Source organism: Antechinus flavipes, chromosome 1 (genome assembly GCF_016432865.1).
Source record: "Antechinus flavipes isolate AdamAnt ecotype Samford, QLD, Australia chromosome 1, AdamAnt_v2, whole genome shotgun sequence".
NCBI classification, from domain to species: Eukaryota; Metazoa; Chordata; class Mammalia; order Dasyuromorphia; family Dasyuridae; genus Antechinus; species Antechinus flavipes.
The window spans coordinates 213,388,591-213,402,735 of NC_067398.1; positions in this window are offsets into that span (position 1 = coordinate 213,388,591).

Genomic DNA, 14,145 nt, shown 5'->3' on the forward strand with positions numbered 1-14,145 from the left:
ATCAAGCAAGACTTGAATGAAGAGATATGAGAAGACACCCCTTAATCTACACTTTCATGGAAGTAGAAGGTTCACAAGTGTTACACATTGCACAGGTAATTTCTTAATTGATCAGTTGTACTACTTCTTTCTGTCTCTCTAAAAAAATTGCTTTTCATCATATGATATGGCTCACTGGGAGGGAAAGGATACTTAGGATAACTATGATTATGTAAACAAAAGAAAATGTCAATAAAAATTTATTTCAAAATAAAATAAAATTAACTAAAATGAAAACAAAAGCTAAATAAAAATTTTAAATAAGAGATAAACAAAAAATAAAAAGCCAATAGAATTTCCATAAGCAAGACTGTGCCTGTGCACAAGGAAGGAAAGAGAAAAAATTATGCTAAGAAAATGTTCAGGCACTTTTTTGAATGTGCTTTAGATAAAAGCAGGACTAGCATCAAATATGCTACCTCGTATTCTTTTTTTTTTTTTTAAGTCTGTCTCAGTCAGGAAAACATTTTGACCCCTCATAGCTATCATTCTCTAATATGGGGATCTTTGCTCAGAATGACATTTTCTGAAGAAGCATCCCAATAAAGAACAAAAGAAACGTGTCTGAATAACTGTGTGTACTCAAAATGAAAGAGCCTTAATGGCCCTCCATTATCTTCTGTGGAGTTAATTGAAGCTAAAAGCTCTAGACAGAATTTTAGGAGATTACATTTGATGATTAGCATGTCTTCCTTGACATCTATCAGTATAATTACATTAAACTCCTTCGTTGACCAATGTGGTTAAGATCAGGATGTGAGGCCAGAGAAAAATTCTCAGGCACTGAGCTCAGAGTCTCAATCCCTGACTCACAGCTTGTTTCTTGCAATGAGAAATGAGGATGGTAAAGTGGAAAGCTCTAGACTTGGGTTCCAATATCGGCTCTTCTGTTGATTTCCTGTGTAACTTTAAACAAGTCACTTAATTTCTCTAGGCCTCAGTTTTTTCATCTGCAGGATTGTACTAATTTTCTTCCAGCTTTCAATCTATGATCTTTTTGTAAGGAGGGCCTGGTACCTCTTCTCATCCCTCTTTATTATAGAGTTTTTCTTCTCTTAATTATTTCCTGTTTATCCTATATATAATTTATCCGTATTTGCTTATTATCTTCCCAATTAAATTATGAGCTCCTTTAAGGCAGGAGTTGTCTTTTGCTTTTTGCCTTTTTTCTATCTCCTCCAGTGTTTGTATAGTTGCTAATAGGTAGTAGGCACTTAATCAATGTTTATTGACTGATTATCTGAATGGTATTCATGTAGAGTGCCTAAAGCTGCATCTCTCCACATGGAGACTCTGGGGAGCTCAAATCTTGATTTCTTTTTTTTTTAATATTTTCTTTTCTTTTATTTAATAATAACTTTATATTGACAAAATCCATGCCAGGGTAATTTTTTTTACAACATTATCCCTTGCACTCATTTCTGTTCCGATTTTTCCCCTCCCTCCCTCCACCCCCTCCCCTAGATGGCAAGCAGCCCTATATATGTTGGATATGTTACAATATATCCTAGATACAATATATGTTTGCAGACCTGAACAGTTCTCTTGTTGCATAGGGAGAATTGGATTCAGAAGGTAAAAATAACCTGTGAAGGAAAACAAAAATGCAGATAGTTCACATTCGTTTCCCAGTGTTCTTTCTTTGGGTGTAGCTGAAATCTTGATTTCAAAAGGAAGATAGGATAGAAGTATCTTGGAGAGATTGGGAGGCATGTGTAGGTAGATATTCTGTAACTCCTAGACAATTTCCAGTTAGTTAACCACATGGTGAAGAGGAGACTCTTCTATTGGTTATGGAAAGATTCAAAAAAGCGTATCACTTTCAGCTTCTGCCATCTTTTGCTTCAGTCATTCTTGGTAGGATCGTTATTCACTTTTGCTCACTATCTCTGGTGAGAATCCATGCTGTAAATGTAAAGGACTTGGGACCTCCTCCGCCTTCTGGCCTTATATCTGAGGAGCATTCATTCTCTGCATTCATTCTTTTCTGATTGAAGTGGAGGAAGCAGAACTTCTGTGACTTGAGTTAAAGAGGTCTGGAGGGAACCCAACATTCCAGGTTGTCTCACAGGTAGCCCAATAGCAATGTTTTGAGGGGGAAAAAAAGAGAAATCTTCTGGCATGTACTAGAGAAAACTAAAATGGGAATTTACCTGACAGTGAAACCACCTATAGACATGAATTTGGAGAGATAAATGCTATGTAGGAACTGAACTAAGTTTTGTGTACACTCTCCCAGATATTGAGTTGATGTGGGAGATAACCTTACCCTGCAAGTATTTCAAAAGAGATGGGTGATAGATAAATGCTTATTCCCTTCCCCTTCCTATTATGTTCTGTTACATTTATTGTGTATATGTATGTGTATTTGTGTTATAGAAAAGCTTTTGGTGTTATGGAATTGGAATGCTAGTAATGGACCCATAAGAACTGAAGGAAAATAATCAATGGAAGTTCAAGCAAGTCAAGGGCAGATACAAGGAAAGATACTGCTTATAAACCCCTCACAGTAATTGAAAACCTGAATGGGTGACACAGTACGAATGACTCTGGAAGAGGGAGCCAGTGCATATATATCATATTATAATAACAACAGGCAGAAGTAGCTATTTGAATTTGGGGAAATAGCTGAAGAAATTGTGGTACATGAATATAATGGAATATTATTATACTGTAAGGAATGATAAATATGAAAAATCCAAAGAAATATGGGAACTAATAAAGAGTTTATAAGTATATAAGTAATGAAATTAGCTCTAATATAAATTAAGGAAAACAATAAATATAGTAACTCCAACAATATAAAGAGGAAGAACTTTAATGATATGTATAGCCGCTACTTATTACAGTGGGTAGATCATTGGGCCTGGAGTCAGGAAGACATGAATTCAAATTCAAATTCAGCCTCAAAGTGACTCTATACAAGTCACTTAACTTGCCTCATCTGTAAAATGGGATGATAATAATAGTACCTACCTCTCGGGTGTGAAGAGCAAATGAAATAATTGTAAAGTGCTCAGAACAGTGCCTGGAATTTAGTGAAGGCTATATAAATGTTAGCTATTTTGATTCTTAGATGCCCCACTGGGTTTTAAGGGAGGTATGTAGTCACTGGTAAACAGGTCCTGAAGCCAACAGGATCTGGCTATAGCAAGGGATGCCGCTAACTACTTGAAGTTCTCTGCACCAGAAAACAGAGCCAGGTGGTGTATGTTCACCTCAGAACCCTTTGAGGGGCCTGAAACCAGAGTTTATGCCAGAATTATAAAATTATTATAAAAGGAGTCAGTGGGGTGACTGCCAAGGAATCTCCCAGGAAGCCTAAGACCAATGAGTGCTTTGACAACAGTCAGTGCAGCAGCAGGAAATAAGGTCAACTCCCTGTTAAGAAGAAGGAGGAGACAGAGCTTGAGTGACACTCAGAATAAGGCAAAAGCTATGCTTTATAACAGAAAGTGGGGCCTGGTCCCAGCCACCTCTCCAGAACTGACATTCAAAATTCAGAGGGAATAGGACTGGGAGGAATGGCCTGTCTTGCCCACAGAAAAGGGCTGCCCTGATTGTAGCACAAAGCCCCAAATGAGGAAATAAGACTGGAAATATGAGAAAGCCAAAGAAAATTCTCAATATAAAGAAAAAATAGTATGAGTTAAGAGAAGCCGCAGGAGTAAAACCAAAAGACAATAGTAATACCATAAAACTACCTATATCTATTAGAAACAGAGGATAAATTTAAAGTAGTAATAATATATTTTGTCACTTTTTGAAAAAATTCTGCAAATAAAAATTTTCAAGAATTTCACAACCCAAATCCAGAGCTTTAATGTAAAAGAAAAATAAAATACTGCATGTATCCAGAAAGAAAGAGTTCAGATATCAAAGATCCACCATCAGGATCACACATGACTATGTTGCAACTACTTTAAAGGAGAGGAAATATTGGAATACAATATTCCAAAACAAAAAAGCCTTACAAACCAAATCACTTATTGATGATCATGGAGCATCTTCTTATTTGGCCCTAACTTTTGCCTTAATACCGTTGACATTACATTAACAAGCTCCCTTGTCATATCCCACATATAAAGCAAAAACATGTAATGAGTAAAGATTTTGCTTCAAAGTGTATAGTGAATCTGCAAGGGAAGAACAAGTTTTCATGTCTTTTCATTAAAGCATTCCTTTCCTTTTTTTCCTAGCATAACTTAGTAGAAGTACAATATTTATGCTGCAAAATATATTCTTTCTCCTATCACAACTCCCAACATCAAAGTAAAAACAAAGGGTAAGATTTTCAGAATAGCTTCAATAACAGAAATATGCCCCAAGATACCTTAATAAGAGATGGGGTTACCATAGCAACTTGAAGGAGGTAGATAAAAAGAAACTGAAGTAGAGGAAAAGGGGAATTATAAGGAAAAAGAAAAGAAGTAGAATGTAAAAGAATGTCCCTGAACTGATATTGAGGAATTGCTGAGCAAATTATGATCTTTGAATATAAAGGAACATTATTTTATCATGATAAATGAAGAGAAAGCAAATATTAGAGAATCTCGGGTAGTATGAACTGATACAGAATGAACAAAACTAGTTAATGGATACAGTGATAACACTGTAAACAAAAATGTTTCAAAAACTTAAGAACTCTGATCAATGCAGTGGACCAGCCATATCTCCAGAGGACATGTGAAAACGTCCTACCTACCTCCTGAAAGAGAAACTTAACTGAAAGTGCAGAAAGAAACATACTTTTTTTGGATATAGCCTCTATATAGACATGTTTTGCCTATGTGTATTTGTTACCCAGGTTACTTTTTCCCCCTCTCAGTTTTTAATTTGGTAGGGATTGGGAGTTGGGGATAAAGGATTGGATGGGGAAATCCATAAAAAAAGCCATTTAACCATTTTTTTAAATACACAAAAGAGAAAGGTAGGGAGTTCAGAAAGAAACATAGATAAGCAGGACAGCTTTAAATATTAATATTTAGGATTTACATATTATATGTATATATATATTTTTAAGCAAATAGTATGAAATGGAGATTCATGATTCCATATATAATTCTTGCAGCCTATATGGAAATGGTCATTTTAAGAGTATTTAAATTCAAAATAAATTTTTTAAATTGGAAATTATAAATAGTCATGTGAAAATGAGCTCCTAATCACTAATAGGAAGTAAAATGCAAACTCAAGCAATTCTGAAATTTAACTTCACACTTAGCAAACTGACAAAAAAGCAACAAAAAATGAAAATAGTAAATGATGCTGCACATAATAATTCAGTGTTAATGGGGCTAACTACACATTAGTCTAACCGTTCTATTATCAATTTGAAAATGTGTCCCCCAAAAGTGACAAAATTATGTACTTTTGACCTAAATGATTCTCTAATGAGAATTTACTCCAAAAAGTGAGGGACAGAAATAAAGGTCTAATTTATATCAAAATATTCATAGTCATAAGTGATTTAAAAAAATAAAATGGGGTACAAATTTATTGCTATGATTGCTCCCAAGCCACTTTTGCTGCCAATCCCTGTCTATAACAACTTTACTCACTTCCTTGCTTGTTCTAGTTCTTATTCTGTTTGCTGCATATTCTTACTACATTTCAAAGAAAAAGATAATTTTGCCACTTCTCCTTCTCTCTCCTTGGTGAGGAGAGCTGGGAGAATGAAGATAGGTTGAAAAATACTGACAGCATTAAGAGAGCACTTTATAAACTTCTAGTGGGATATTCTTTACCTTCCTATTGTTATTGTTGTTCAATCAATTCTGACTCTTTGTAACCCTGTGGGCCATGCTGTCCACTGGGTCTTCTTGGCAAAGTTACTGAAGTGGTTTACTATTTCCTCTCCAATGGAGAGATAAAGACACTTATCCAGAGTCACACAGCTAGTAAGAGTCTGAGGCAAAATTTGAACTCAGGTCTTCCTGACTCCATCTAGCTGTCTCTACCATGACAATACCCAACCATTATTAGCTCACAAAAAAACTCCCTTCCTCATCCTACAATAAAAGTTAAAGTTTGCATACTGTGACTATAGCATCCTCATAGCTTTTCCACACCTAGCATATGAGTTTCTCTAGACCCAGATTACCATAGTTCCATTCCTTATGATCTCTTCCTGGATTCCCTTCTTCTATCACCAGACCCAAACATCTCCCTTAGCCTAGATGCTTGAATTTCTAATTATAGTTTGGTATGGGAAAACCATTACATTTAACTAGCAAAAAGGAAACGTTTAAATTCTGGGCCTACAAGCCAAATGTTCTCAGATCACCTCAAAAAAATTTTTATGGAGATCCTTTGGGAAATCCCCCTCCTTTAGATGGCCCTCCATCTTGAGCTAAGTTAAGCTTGGATCCATTCATATTTATCTAGCATCCACTTCCTGGTAGTGTGATTTAATGAGCAAGCTAACATGTGCCTCATTCCTTTCTCAAAGAATTATGTAGAAATTATGTTTACTGATGTAAAATAGGAGGGAAGGACAGTTCTCAGTCAATTACTTAATTCTCATGAAGATCTTTAAAATGGTTCTCTGTACTCTTACTTTCTCCTTTATTTCTCTGAGGTGTCCAGTAGCTATAGAGATATTTGCTTATTGGGTTTTTGTTTCCTAGGATTATAAATAATACTGACACCTTAAAATTGTATGAAGGAAATGGGGTAGTAGGGAAGGGGCAAGGGAGACCAAGGAAGAAACCTTTTTCTTACCCCGGAGATCAAGTCTTACCAAAAGGATCCAACAAACTATCTTCAGTCAGAAACCAACTCTGGGGTCTTTAATCTAGCTTCAAAATGATGCTCTCCCTCTATCCCCACTACTGTTGGTTGCGGATATTCCATTTCAACTGTCAAGTCTAGGTACTTTTATAAAGTACCGATTAATGAAGTCCTGAGTAACTAGGTGGGGTTAGCAGAGAAAAACTGAAGAAGTGATAAAATTACTCCCTGAGGCAAGCAGGGAAGGACTCTGATGGGGATCACTTTAACCTTATTGTCCTATCCTCTGTGGAGGTCATGGGTGGCCCTACCTTGCTGTATTTGGTCAGAAATCCAAGTTATATCAAACTCCTATAAATCTGTCCATGGCCCAAGCCATCTTTGCTATACCCTTTGGGGTTAGTGCAACATGGCATTTCTGTCTTGCAGTCTTTTCTCTCATTCCCCCATCATGCTTCATCGTGTCTCTCTTTCCCATTCTTTCCTCTCCCTGCCTCCTGGTGTCTAACTACATGCTCTCCCTGCCTCTTGGTGTCTAACTACATGCACTCCCAACTCTATTTCATATTTACTATTCCTGGTATATATTTTATTTCTTCATTTTTTCCTCATAATCTCTTCTCATAAATTAATCTATCTTTTGCCAAAGAGAATGGGCATTGTGAATTCTTCACATGACCGAAGCCCAATATTTGGTGCCTACATCAATTTCATCATTTGGTGCTAAACCCCAAATACAACACCTACTATGTGCTGAGCCCCAACCTAAGCACTGAGAATACAAAGAAAGGTAAACGAAAGCCAATTCCTGCTCCAAAAGAATCCACAGTCCAAAGCCCTGCTTGGCTCCATGCCTCTTCTCGGCATTGTTTTAAATTACATAAATTTGGCATTTGGCCACGGTCTCTTTCATATCTATACCATTGTTAGGAGAGGAGTCAGGCATTTGGCAGACACCACTAATAACAACGCATACTAGTGAATGTGACTTTCCCGAAGGTTAGGTGCTTCCTCAGATGTATGCACTAATAATCTACTGAGGCTCCAGCTGATTTCTCTAAGGCCTTGGTTACTCCTTTGCTTCTGGATGTGCTTTGAGCAGTTCTGCAAGGTTTGAGGTCTGAGTTACTTGTTAGGCAAGGGGAGTTACGTAAATGATTGAATGGGATAGAATATACCTCGAAGGCAAAGGTTGTTTTGTTTTTTTTCTTTTTATCTCCAACATCATTCAGAGTCTGGTACTTAGCAAACAATAAACTCAGTCATTAAATTGCTGATAATTTTTGATTGCTAACAGAAAGTGTCTGATCCCAGATGCAACTATGGGTCTCTAACTTAAAGAGAATAAGGAATCAAATTTGAAATTTTTGAAGTGGCTAGGAGAAGGGAAGAAGAGAGAAAGAGACAAAAAGGCAGGGCAGAGACAGAGAAGAGAGAGAGGAGGGAGAGGGAGAGAGAGAGGAAGAAAGGGAGAAGGAAGAGAGAAAGACAGACAGAGACAGAGAGAGCGAGAGCTAGCACACTGCTGTTGAAAGCTACTGTTTGGGGTTTCATCAACTAGAGCCTATTTCCTTGGTTCTTTTCACATCTTTAAAAGAATTTTCTCCCTTCTCTAGTCTCATTACACCTTTCAGGAATAAGTACTGTCCCTAGAGTTGAGAAAAACAGATGGCTCAATAATAGGATTTATATTATACTTTAAGGTTTCCAGAGTTCTTTACATATGTTATCAATCTAACTGGAAAAGACTAATTAGAAAGAACTATCTCTGATTCAAGGGGCAGAATTGCAATCAGAAGAATCAGAGAATCCCCAGTTCACAAGGTCCTTAACCAGGAAAGTTGGTTGAGAATGTTACAGAGTGGGAGGATGAGAAACAACAGCTGGAAGTAGTTGGAGAGGGTGATAGAGAAGCTCATAAACTGTGAGACTGCCATTATGTCAATATGTCATTACTTCTGGAATGAAAACAGGATAAACATGTGTGGTTCACTTGTGAATCATTTTGATCACACAAACACAACTTCTGTATTACCAATTGTTAATCGGTAGCACCATAACAAGCTAATATGTAACATTTTCCCTCACTTAATAGGATTCTATTTTCTCCAGTTATATGTAAAGATAGTTTTCAACATTCATTTTTGCAAGATTTTGAGTTACAAATTTTTTCTCCTTCTCTCCCTTACCTCCCCACTCCCTAAGACAGAAAGCAATCTGATATAGATTATACATATACAATTCTTTTAAACATATTTCTAGCTAATATGTAGTATTGGCTAGTTTCAGCCTTCAGCATAAAATAAAACATCACCAAATAGCTACTTGAGTTGAGAATTCACTTTTAATTTCATGACAGAGATTAGCCTTGGACCTTCTATCCCTTCTCCACTTGCATGCTTCATTGACCAAGTCATCTTCCTAATATACCATTTGATCATGTAACTTTTCTATTCAAAAGCTTTCAATGACTATCCAATGTCCACTGAATAAAGTAAAAGCTTCCAGAGAGGCTGTTAATTCTGAAGACTGGAAAGTGTCTGTAGAAGAGCAGAGAAGAAGCAGTCTTCTTTTTTAAAGAACACTGTTTTTTAACTCTTGTCATGTGAAGAAACATTATAAAGAGAACTCTTGATGTAATATGTACACCCTTACCCCGCTTTGTTAGGTATTACATCAATCTCCCTTGATGTTCTCACGCCTGAAGAAAGTTGGGAGGGTGTCTCTTTCCTCTGCTATTGACTTGAGTCCTGATCAGCTCTTTGCCTCATTTTTTTAAAACCCAGTGACTAGCACTCCATCAACAATATTTAATCAATAAGCATTGAACAACTAGGTGCTGAAATGAATAGAGCACCAGGCTTAGAGTCAGGAAATTCAAATCTGGCCTCAGTCATTTATTAGCTGTATGACCTTAAGCAAATCACTTAACCAAGTTTGCCTGAGTTTTCTCATCTGTAAAATGAAAAGGAAATGGCAAACCACTCCAGAATCTTTGCCAAGACTCCAAATGGGGTCATGAAGAAGCAGACACATCTGAAATGATGGAACAATAACAGCAAAAAGGCCAATTTGCCTGGAATTCAGAGTGTGTGAAGGAAAGTTCAATAAGCCTAGAAAGGTAGGCTAAAGTCCAAATGTAAAGGGCCTTACAGGACAAAGAGAAGAGTGTGTATAATTTTAAAGCAAAAGGGAACTATTGAAACTTCTTGAGCTAAGGGAAAAGGACCTATGCGTTAGGAATTTTGACTTAGTAGAAGTGTGACAAAGGAATTAAAAAGAGAATCTAAAGGCAGGGGAAACAATTAGAAAATTATTAGAAACAATTAGAAAATTCAGGCGATGAGGAAATGGACTGGGATAAGGGTTTTGTGAGGGGAGAGAATAAAATGATTATGAGAGACAAGAAGGTAGAGACAGACTTGGCATTTGATAGATTATCGGGGAAAAGGAAGGAGAAGGAAGATATGAGTGATTTTAAGGCTTCAAACCAAGGTGATGGGAAAGATGCTAGTGCCTTCAAAAGAAAAGGAACTTTAGGAATGGGAAAGGTTTAGAGAAAAGACAATTATTTTTGCATAAGACCTGTTTTGAATTTGAAATGTCTTTAGGACACTTAGAAATATTCAGTATGTAATTGGCAATATTATGTAACAAAAAGCTATATAAATGTGGTTCATTACAATAATTATTTTAGATCAGAATCTATGATTTTATCAATAAAGGCCATTTCTAATATGAAAATCTCCATCCATGCAGATCAGCAATTCTGCAAATTTATAGTTTTAAGCAATTGCTATGGAGGATATTAGGAGATTAAGTGACTTTTGAACAGTCACACAGAATAAAATTCATAATTTCCTGACTCCAAAGCTAGCCCTCTGCTCATAACATTATGATGCCTCCAGGACAGGATTTCTTTAACCTTTTAGGATGTCATGGATTTCTTTGGTAGTCTGATGAAGCTCAAAATTTTTTAAATGAGTAAAATAAAATAGGTAGGATTACAAAGGAAGCCAATTATATTGAAATGCAATTTATGAAAAATTAAAAAAAAAAGCCAAGTTCTCATGCCCCAGATAGATTAAAAACCCCTACTTTAGATTACAACTTCTTAAATTAGGGTCTGTGACGCCACATGAATCTCATAACTAAATGTGGGAGTCATGAAATTATGATTTATTATCAGTAAAGGTTGATTTGTACACCTATTTTATATACTTACATACTCAAAATCACGTAAAAATTTCTCAAGTGAAAAGAGATAACAAAAGGAAAAAGTTTAAGAAGCCATGCTCTATTAAGTATATTTCACAAAGAGATCATAAAGGAGGGAAAAGGACCCACATGTGTAAAAATATTTGTAGCAGTTCTTTTTTGTAGTGGCAAGGAACTGGGAACTGAGTGGATGTCCATCAGTTGGGGAATGGTTGAACTAGTTATGGTATATGAATGTAAGAGAATATTATTGTTCCATAAGAAATGATGAGATATTTGATTTCAGAAAAGCCTGAAAAGACTTACATCAATTGATGCTGAGAAAAGTGAGTAGAACCAGGAGAATATTGTATACAACAATTGTAATAATTAACTGTGATCTTTTCTTCTCAAGAATGCAGTAATTCAAGGTAATTCCATAGATTTGGGATGGAAAATGGTATCCACATCCAGAGAGAGGACTATGGAGACGAATGTGGATCAAAGCATAATATTTTCACTTTTTCAATTTATTTTTTTGCTTGTTTGCTTTTTCTTGTGTTTTTTTTTCCTTTTGATCTGATTTTTCTTGTATATGACAAATATGGAAATACCTTTAAAAGGAAACTTGCTCTAGACAATTGTGATTATGATTCAGGAGTTACTAACCATTACCATATCCTTGCTTCAATCAGCCAGGGCTTGCAGTCATATATACTTTAGCACTATAAGGTCAAAGGTTAGGAACCAGACAAGGATGAAGGTGCTGAAAGAACAAACAATAAATATCTGCATACAGGGTGTCCCAAAAGTTTTAATTTAGTTTAAGTTGTTAAGGCTTAAGGTTTTCCTACTCAAAAGTCTTAACTGACTACTTCATGTTTACTGATAAAATAAAAGCTTCCTAATAATTCTAAAGACTGGACTGTGACTGTGAGTGAGCAAAAAGCAAGGGTTAAAGGACTTTCTTCTTGAAAGGACTTGGAAAAAAAAACTTATGTGAAAAAGCATTTTGGTGTGCCATATATACCTTTCTGTCAGAGTCAGGCCTTTTATATCTTCTTGCTCATGGTTCTCAGCTAACTTGCAAGGTTTTGAATGAGTCTCTTTCCTTTGTTATTGGTTAGAGACCTCATTGGCTATTTCCTCCATTTTTAAGCCCAGACTAACACTAGTAACATTTAATAATTTAGCTTCTTAAAAGTTATTAAAACTTAAAAGTTCACCACACTTTTGGGATATTCTGTAGAAAGTATCCTTGCCCCAAAGATGATCCAAAAGGGGGCAGGGACTAAAATCAATCCAGTGAAAATTATTCCCTTAAAGAGGCTGTGATGGTACCCACAAATTTCAGCTCCTTTTTATTGAAACCCCCAGAGAAGACCTTTGAGGACCATCTACCTGTTCCACTTTCACTTCTCCAAATGGACAGGCATCTGGTGTTTTGGGGGGGTATATCTTTTTCCTTGTCCAGTGATACTTGGCAGTTCACTTGTCTGGGACATCAGTGTGCTCAGAGTAACTGGCTCACTGCTTTTCTCTTACCTCATCCGTGGGCAGGACTCCCATCAGCATTTATTGAAGCTCTTCATGAAGAGAAAATTCTCAGGGTGTAGATGAAAAAGATAATATAAAACAGTTTTAAACCTAGACCAAAGGAAGAAAAAGAAGCTGAATGTAACTACTCCTTCCCAAGAGTTCAGAGCCCAGTATAAAAATGAAAAAATTCCTCATTTCTTAAATAATTTTCATTAGGCACTTTTATTAGAGCAATAAAGTGATTTTTTTAATGCAAAAAATTAAATACCCTCCAACATCTTCATAAATTAATCCAATCTGAAGCAGAACTCAGGATGAGGTCAGGCATATTATGTCTGATCTAAAAGGGCTTAGAATGATAGATTTAGGGCTAGAAAGGATCTTAAAAGCAATCTAATAAAATCCCTTTATTTTACAGTTGAGGGAATTGAAGTCCAAAAAGAGTAAGCAATTTGCTCAGGCTCACACAGGTAATCTGTAGTAGAGGTGAGGTTCAAAAGCTAATCTAGTTTTTCCTCACAATATTGGGTTGTTTTTTAGTTTTAGTGACTAAAAGATTTTGTTTAGTAACTATAAAACATATACATAACACACACCTAAGGACAGCATTCACTCACTTTCATATAGGACTTTATAGTTTTCAAACGCTTTCATATTCATTATTTTATGGGAATCTCATTTAAAAAATGTGACATAGGTAAAATAGATATCACCATTTTACAGAAGAGAAAATTGAGGCACATCTCTCACAGCTAATAAGTATCAAGGTCAGCACTAGAACCCAGACCTTCTGACTGAGTTTTTGGCTCTTTCCAACATATCAGGCTATCTTACCACCTTTTAGCAAGTTGCTGGTAATATCATACAACAGAAGTTCCTTTTTTTTTTTTTTTTGTACTTCTTATTCATTTCATTTTTACTTTTTTTTCTCACACAGGATGAGAGCAGGTATTGAAATAATCTTTGACTTTTCAGTATCATGAGGCAACTAGAGAGTTGCTAAACTAGAGTGAGGGGACTTAAATTCAAAACTAACTCTGCTATTTATGCTTTGTGTCACCTTATTAAATTCATTTTCTTCAACTGGAAAATGTACCAGAAAAGTCATAAGGTACTTTCCTAGTTCCAAATCTGGTTGTGTGCTCCTTTTTGCCATATAAATTTCCCAAAAGTTTATTTTCTTAAAAATTAATTTTTAAAAAAAATTTGCTTCCTAATCACTTCCACATCATACTGACAATACTATAGACAACCTCCTCAACCTGCTCCCATTGGAAACACTCAGAGTCTGACTCTAGATCCCAATCAGCCTCAATCACATCAAAGTCATTTCCAAACCATGTCCACCAGAATACACCATTCTTCTCCCATAGTACCTTTTCTAGTCTCCTTTATGTGCTGCCTTCTTCCTTTAGACTAGAAACTCCCTAAGGACAGGAAGTCTCTTGTGTACTTGTATTTGTATAACCCTGCTCTTAGCACAGTGCCTTGTACCTGTAAGCCTTTAAAAAATGCTTTATCTCTGTCTTTGGGAGAGAGGAATAGAGGGAGAAAAATTTGGAACACAACATTTTGCAAAAGTTAGTGTTAAAACCTATCTTTGCATGTATTTGAAAAAATAAAATATTATTAAAAATA